Genomic DNA, 8,403 nt, shown 5'->3' with positions numbered 1-8,403 from the left:
TTGCTTTTGTTTCTAGTTCCAAGTTGACTGCTCAACAAGAACGTGCGTTAGGTCGCTGAAGAAACACACAAGAAAGAAACTACTACATAGGCCTCGTGAAGAAACGATCTGGTGCCAACTGAAATGTCTTCAACATGCGCGCTGTCTCTCAGATTAACCAAAATTTGTTTAGTTGCAAGTAATTAGCTTTTTGCCATTAATAATTTTATCGGATTAACAAAAACAGAGGAAAAGGTCAAAATTGGCAGTGCATTTTCTACTCAGTACAAACAATTTTTTTTTAAATCATTCCAGAGTTGGAATTTCAGCCTTTTTTGGGCGCCATTTAAAGATACTTTAAGTACCTATATCTTTTATCACTTTCTGTGTACACTTATTAGCTTTTGTTAAGTTTCAGTTATTTATGCACATCAAAGTAGAAAACCTTTGTGATGCAAAATTCGCTGACATAAACTTAACCCCGTTTTCCATAAATGCCGCTTAGATGATATTTATCTAGGAAAATCCGCTTGTTTCGTTTAATTCAACGTTGTTTGAGCGGGAGTAGCGGTCAATTTTACTTCTGTTAAAAATAAATTTGTTAGAGGATTCATACAGCTAATTTGAACTCAATAATTGTTGAGGTTTAATGAGTTGGACCTCATTAACAAAGGTAAATTTCTTATCGCTGATTGGTTTACGGTACCATGACGCATTCGTAAGCGTGTGTTATCATTCACAAGTCAAAATTCTGCCGTCTGCACAAAAGTTGTTCTAATCCACACGAATTTGTTTAAACGTTTGCGAATATTCACCTGTTCGAGATGTAGTTTTTTCCCGCAAATCGCGGCGATTGGCAACTAAGCGCTTTGCGGTAGCGTAACGATCCCCACACTCGCTGACCACGGCTGCTTGATATATCGGTATGAGGCGAAATTCACGCTTTCGAGAAGAGCACGAACTACACTGGACAACATATGATTTGTGTACTTAGCTTCACGGAGGGATTTTAACAAGATCTTGGACATGACTGATGGAAAAGTCCACGGAACAGACTGTTTCGAGGTCGATTCGGTAAGTTAAGAAAACTTTCAAAAACTTTATCGAAGTTTACAAAGTTTTCGGGACGGTATCTAACCGGCGCCTGCGATTTGTCCCAATCGAGAATTATTCTGGTTTAAGTTATTTCTCTTTTGTATATTTGCTTTTAACACTTCATAATAACGCTTCTGAGTTCTGTTTAAAATATTTGCAGTTTCTTCAGAAGAATGAATTGTCTAAGCTTTACCATGTCAGGCACAAGGAAACCGGTATGTTTTACACCATGGAAGTTTCTCCGCGGGATAGCAGCTCTAAAGCGCCGATTAGCCCTTATGTACAACAACCCACGACGCGTCTCTCTCCATTCTTGGTTAATTTACGGTTCACGTTTCAGACACGGTCGAAATTCTACTACATTTTGGATTTCCCGGGCAAGGAAACTCTCTCGCAGCGCGCTAAATCATTTGGCGGAACATTCCCGGAACCGCAAGCGCGGTTTTACGCCGCAGAGGCGTTGATAGCTTTGGAGGAATTGCATAATTTTGGTCTTACTTACAATGAACTATCCCTGGACACAGTGTATGTTGAACCTAGTGGACATGTAATGTTGTGGCGAAATTTTTGCGGCAAGCTTTATTGGAGTAAACGAGAATGCGCTTCATGGATTTACCCATGGTGACCCGTGTAATAACAACCACGAACCCAAAAGTGATTTTGATTTTCAAGAGGACTGGAGAACTTTTGGAAGTGTGCTCTATACCATGCTGACTGGGAAAAACTCTCCAAGTTCTGTGACAAATGACCGGTATGTACAACACCTAGAAGTCTAGTTTTATCGAAAACCTCAGGTAAAGCTAATGGCCTTATGGTTTATACTTTTAAGAAGTAATTAGCACCTCATTCCTTGCTCATTAGGTGGTACTTGATAAAACTCTCTGGTGCTTCAGTGACCTAGAAGTCTGTTCTAAGCTTTTCTTGTCTTATCTCTGTGTGCGCTGGTGCCATTGCAGTGTATGGTTTGTTTGGACAGTTTCCGACAAAAACTTGACCATGTAGTTTCGCCACGTAAGAGAAATTGAGTTAATTGCCGTTCAGTGACAGACAAAGGTTGTTAATTAGGATTCCACAATACTCAAGAACCACTTTGCAGAACGAACCCTATCGTTTTAAGTCAAGATTTTAGAAATTAGAAAACTTCACAAATTCCTATTGGTTAAACTTAAGAGCTACAGGCTCAACGTTTTCCCTAAATTCCTAATTAGATAGGATTTTTTGGCCTACGAAAGTTTCTTTTAGTGGTTTGGTCAGTGTATTATGCTATTCATATTGCCCAATCAGGTAATAACCAAGTATTTCCTGCCCTCTTACTTGCTCAAGTCAATGCCTTTGAAATAAAACGCCATGTAACCCTAAAATAGATGAACAATTTTATTTGTTATTATTTTCGACGGTCGAGTTTTATCTCTGATGCTAATTAATGAAGAATAGCTGAGAAACAAAAAACACGGTAATCATTAAAATTGAGTCTTGCATGTCTTTTTTTGTTCGACTGGAAACCCAGTGGCCATAAGAAAGAAAGGAAAAGAATCTATAAAATCGTCAAAAAAAATGGGCGCGCGTACCCGGTGCTTTTGCTCCGAAGATTACACTTTCACGCCTTAGTCTACGAAGACAATAGAATCGGACTTAGGGACTTTTCACACAGACTTTGACATACAGTGCGTACAGGCTAAGCCAGTAAGCATAAAAACGAAGCACGTTTCGATCGAAAAGCTTCCGTGACTCTGCCCTGGTGATGTTTTTTTTTTCCGCCACGAAATCTAGAAAAACAGAGCCCTGCCCTAGTCTCCGTCAGTTATGACTATAAAGTGCTTAACGCTATCAAAATAAATAAAACCTTTTTGTTGATTTATTTAGGCACAATTGTGTAAAATTGACGTAATTAGATCCGTTTACGTGACGTTTCTGTTCAAACACTCGAAAAGTAGCGAAGAATTTTCTATGACGGAGGACTGGAGTTCCGATTGGCTTAGCTAGGTTGAGGTCTGACATATACAGTCGACTCCCGATAACTCGAACCTTCAAGGGAAATCGAAAAAAGTTCGAGTTATCGGGGGTGCGAGTTATCGGAAGCTCGAAGAAAATAGCCGAGAGTAAGGTAAAAAACAGTTTTTACTGCACGGTGAACATTTTAATCACATTTAATTGTAGAAATGTCAAGTGAAAATTAAAAGATACTTCTACATTATAAATCAGAACGTAACGTAACAAAACATAGCCTAAATAGAGCATGCGTTTACTGTTTTGAGAAGTGAAGCTGCTTTACGTTAGCCTGTGACAATCAACATCAGCCTCCATTAGTAAACTATACTCGTACAACACGTTAATAGGAAATCCAAAATTCAATGTTTCGGACGCCAATAGACGGCTTTTTTCCCGACTTTTTAAGGGCTCCAAACATGGTTCGAGTTATCGAGGGTAAAATTATATAGAAAATGACCTGGGGGAAAACGAAAATTGGTTCGAGTTAGCGGGAGTTCGAGTTACCGAGGGTAAAATTACAATGAAAGTAGGACGGAAATCCAGGGGAAATCGATTTTGGTTCGAGTTAGCGCGAGGTTCGAGTTAGCGAGGGTTCGAGTTATCGGGAGTCGACTGTACAGCTATTTCGAAAAAAGTTTCCATCTGCAAAACGCAATAGGTAATACCAGAACGGAAGGAAATTTGTGTGCAATAATCATGAATTCTTAAAAAGCAGTACGTGCTCGTTGTAAAAAGTTTTGAGCAAATAGGCTGCTGAGGAAAATTAACAAGAGCCGGAGCCTTCTACGTATCAAGATCAACTGAAAAAAAAAAATGTGTCGCGTTTTTTTCAGCGTAGAGGAGCTCAAACGGCATCCTCTGAACAAATGGCGCGCCGGCGAAGATCGTTACTGTAAGGTTTGTCATCATGAACAGTTTACGTGCATTTGTTTTCTGCCAAAGTAAAATGCAAATATTTCGTTCCTGTAATAATACCGTAAATGTATTGGGTCACGGTATTGCCTACTGCGCTTTGCTGATGTCAACGTTTTTTGAATTAGCTGCATGTATAAGCTATTTAGGTAGGTCTTGGTTGATAGGGTAAAATGGTTATTTTAAATAGGGTCTTCTTTTCTTATTTGCAGTCCTGTGATAAGTTACCTTAAAGGACAGGACCTAAGCAATTGTATAAAACCTGAGCCATTTGTGCGAGTTACCGTACTTCAAAACCATATAACTAGGTTCACTCCAGAATTATCTGCTTTATGAATATCCATATAAAAACGACTTCCTTAAAGGCGTCGTGCTACGGTTTCTGCATCTTGAAAATTTTAGGCTAAATTTTCAGTACACGTTTGACGTTTATAATCCACGTTAATCTCATCCATTCGTAACCCTTAACCCTCTTTCCTGTTTTTTGTTTTACTAAATCAATATTTTGAAGTTTCTTCACTTCCAGATAACTTATTTTCAAAATAGCAAAAACTGAATGACACGTATATTTTTGTGAAATTCAGATCATACTTAAGTAAAACAAACGTACACTTGTTATCCATGCGACATACAACGATGACAATGAGAACCTTGACTGTCAGTGTGAGCTGCTTTTAGGGATTTTCAGACTTTCACTTTATTTGACTAGCAATTTATTTTGCTCTTTTTTTTCCATTTTCAGTTGCCTCTCTGTTTCCGCCAGTGATTTGATCAGTAGACTGGTGCGAGGCGAAGTCTGTCGTAGTGAGCAGATTCGTTCTCACCCTTTTTTCAAGGGCGTTAACTGGAACGAGGTAAGCTGTACTCAATTTTCGTACTCAGAGTCCTCGGACTCTTTGGTCAGCGGAAAACGCCAAAAATGATCACCCGCCTACCAAAAAGCCCGAGGACTCTGGACACGAGATTGCATGAGTACTCCCGATTTACACCGATACTTCAAACCGATGACACAACCCGAAGTGCTCGTTTTGGTTTCAAAGGGATTTTTTGTCAACGGGTGTACTTTTAGTTGCGGGTTTAAAGGCCAACCTTCAAGCGTAGGCTTTGTTATTGTTTTGAAAAGCTGGCAATTTCAAGCTGATTGATTGCTTCTCAGAAATGGCGGGTTTTCACACATGAAAACTACCTCGATGCGCAATGGATCTAGCACATAAAAGCCTTGAAACCATTTTTAAGTTGTGTTAGTAGGCTTTTTCCCTCCAACTATGCACGTTTTCGGCTTAAGTGTCTTTTACTTTTAACTAGCAATCGTTAGCCACGAACGTTCGGTTTTTGCATTTCTATTGATTTGCATTTATTTTCATTTACATTTACATTTAAATATATTAGGTCGGTAAAAACAGTTAGGTTATCACACCGTTAGGTTATCGTTTTTGCTGTGTTAGTCCATTAATGAAATAGTTCTTGAACACGTTTTGTGAGGCCGGTTGTAAATTATTTTCGAGTTGAATTTGACAGACGACTGACCCATTCGGTTTTCGTCCCTTTTTATTGTGGTTTTACGGTTTTCGTCCTTTTTTTGTGGTATTTTTTGCGGTTTTAAAATGACGCCAATGTACCCTTCGTCAGCTTCGATAAATTCACCGCAGGGAGCCCAGACCCCCTTGAGAACTTTGAGAGTCAATGCATACCGTCACAATAAAAAGTGCTGAGCAAAAATCCATCAAGTTTACACACAACACCCTTAACAATCACTGACCATGCCGCTGTGAGCTACAAAACAAGCCTTAGGGCTTCTACGTGAACGAAGCAGCGGAAGGTTTATTTATTAGTTTGCGGCGTTACTTTTTGGGAGTTTATTCTTGAAGTAGGACAAGAAGGAAAGCGCTGGAACCTGGGAACACATACGTCCATTTTCTCTGATCCCCTTAAGGATGCCTAGAAGGTGGTAGAGTTGTTGTGATTGATCGTGGTAGGTAAACCAAGTATACAAAAATCTCGGGTACTGAACTTTAAGCCTTGGAGCTGACCAGACATCTATCACCAAATGGGCAACGTGGTATGTGACTAAAATTGTTGCTTTCTATCAATATTTTGTCTAAAGCATGCAGCATAAGGGTGGGTAAAGGGTAAAGAGCTCGTTGAATTATCATGAGCGTCTTATGCTTAAAGTAGATGGATTTTGCGTCAGTATTGACTTCTCTTAGTTCTAAACTGCGAAACGGCCATAGCTTGTAACTGCTCAAATTCGGTTGGTTATTCAAGAATTTATTTCTCTATAGTAGCCGAGGATGTCTCTATTGAAAAAGTCATGCATATTTACTTTAAGCCTTTAAAGTTATGACACAAGCTGAACACATATCCGTAAAAATTTTAACAGTTGAAACCGGAAGTAACGCAGCGGTAGACGAATATCTCTTACACTTTTCTCTTTTCCTCTTTTTGGCGTCTTTGTAGCTAGATTGTTCAGAGTTGAAAATCAAACATTCGTCCATACATTTATTCGCCTTTGGGGAAAACTACAATATATATTCGACTCAACAAACATACAATTTTCTAAACTGAAAAATTCCACTGTAGCTGTTAAGGCTTTGCATCTTGAGCTTAGAGAGTGATTGGAAAGGGGGCTAAACTTCCAGGTGTCACTTGTTCTTGCTCAACGTATTCGACAAGTCTCTTCTTTTTAATGCAGTTTAAGATTATTTTGTAAACCGTTCGTCTAATTTGGCGCTCATACATTGGGAGTTCTAGGTTCACTTACTTAACTTGCATTTCAATTTCAATGTCGCTCATATAGCAGACATGTGTGGGGATTAAATTGCTAACTGGAAAAAGGAAAGTTTATAGGAGTAGGCTTTTCAGTTCAAAGTCTGCGGCCATCTTGTTTCTAGTTTGCTGTGTACAGTTCGCAGTTTGCAGTTGCATTTTGCACCAACTAATACATTATTACGATCTGAATCTTCCCGTCACTGCCAGTACGTCTCATTATCCTGTCCCAGCAAGAACTAATTTTGAAGATTAAATTCTTCGTTAAAAAAGCGGTTTCAAATAAAGCAAAATAAAAGGGTAAAACATCTATACATTCAGTAAAACAGCTTAAAAACATCACTAAGCCACCTGGCGCTTAATGCTCCTGTTAACATTATTTCGCGTTCGCAATTGAAAAGAAAAAGCTGTAAAATTTTATCAACAACATCTGGCAATATGCTGCATATATATAGCTGCTGTCCGTTATTTCAGTGTTGTTTCGAGGCGTTTCGATTCTTGTATAGGATATTATGCACGCCGAGTCAAACTTAACTGAAACAATGATTAAAACATATCGTACAAATATAATATAAATTTAAGTAGCCAAGCCTTGTAAAACACAGCTTCTTTCTTTCGCAATGTGTCTGTACGAACGCCTTTTGATATCGATGACAACTTTTCAGGCTTGGAAAGTTATGCGATGAGCGGCAACATTTTTACTAAAAGAGTTCGTTTCGTCTTTTAAAGAAGGAAGTAAAATAAAACTAAAATAGTTTTAACATTTACCAGACAAATTACGCTGATTTGCGAGCCCAAACGTATACTTTTATTTTTGTGTGTTGTTAGTCAATGGGGCCATTACAATTGAAATGCCTTCGACAGGCCGAAAAAAATGCACGCCTGTTCACCGGCTATAATGTGGCTAGTAGACTGTTTTACCGTGAGAACATGGCAGGGTGCATGGATTCTTTTGTCCAAACATCGACCGAGCGTAACATTCGTTCCGTTTTGTTGACGAATATAAAGAATGCAATCAAGTAGTCATTTTAGTGAATGCGAAAAAGTATCATTGTAATGTCGCGTTAAACGTGGAAAGAACAGCAAGAGTGTAAAAGCCAAAACTTTAACGCAACTAAAATTAACCAGTGAAGAGTTTCTTGAATCTGAGCAAATAGTTTTAAAATTAGTAGTAGTCATGGATTGGGAAAATGCGTTCGCACCGAGAAAGTTGGTTCAGCGATCCAGCAATAACGCATTGAAGTCGTGTGACTTATCATCACTGATGCATGACAGCGAGTCTAGTGATTTCATCAAAACGAGGCCCAGTGACGTCAAGACATACGGAGCTGAACAACCTTGTTCCCAGGGTACTATCTCTTCCTTGAGACAAGAGAGAAAACCCTGGGAACGAAGTTGAAAGCTGAATTCACTCTTGGTGCTGAAGACACAGGATCCCCAGGACAAGATTACGGTTGCTTGAGCGTCGGCCTTCTATTGTCTTAGGGAAGCTTTTTGTTTTGAATTACTTAATTCATGTTTTTATACATCTCTATTTCATTTTTAAATTTATTTTAGGTGAAAAAGAAAGAAACCCAGCCTCCTATGGGTAGTGATAGCGAGCCGATAAGAAGTCAAACAAGCGCTTCCCCTTCTTATTCGTCAGGAAGAGCTGATGTGCCC

General features: G+C 39.0%; 1 pseudogene; it reads left to right on the top strand.

The window, feature by feature from the left end:
• Positions 1–614: 614 nt before the first annotated feature.
• The window catches only part of LOC140925021 (uncharacterized), a 34,217-nt pseudogene continuing 26,428 nt past the window's right edge, over positions 615–8,403 (top strand).

The sequence above is a fragment of the Porites lutea genome, chromosome 14 (assembly GCF_958299795.1).
Source record: "Porites lutea chromosome 14, jaPorLute2.1, whole genome shotgun sequence".
NCBI classification, from domain to species: Eukaryota; Metazoa; Cnidaria; class Anthozoa; order Scleractinia; family Poritidae; genus Porites; species Porites lutea.
Note: the sequence above shows the minus strand (reverse complement) of the source record. Positions and strands in the feature narration are given on the sequence as shown.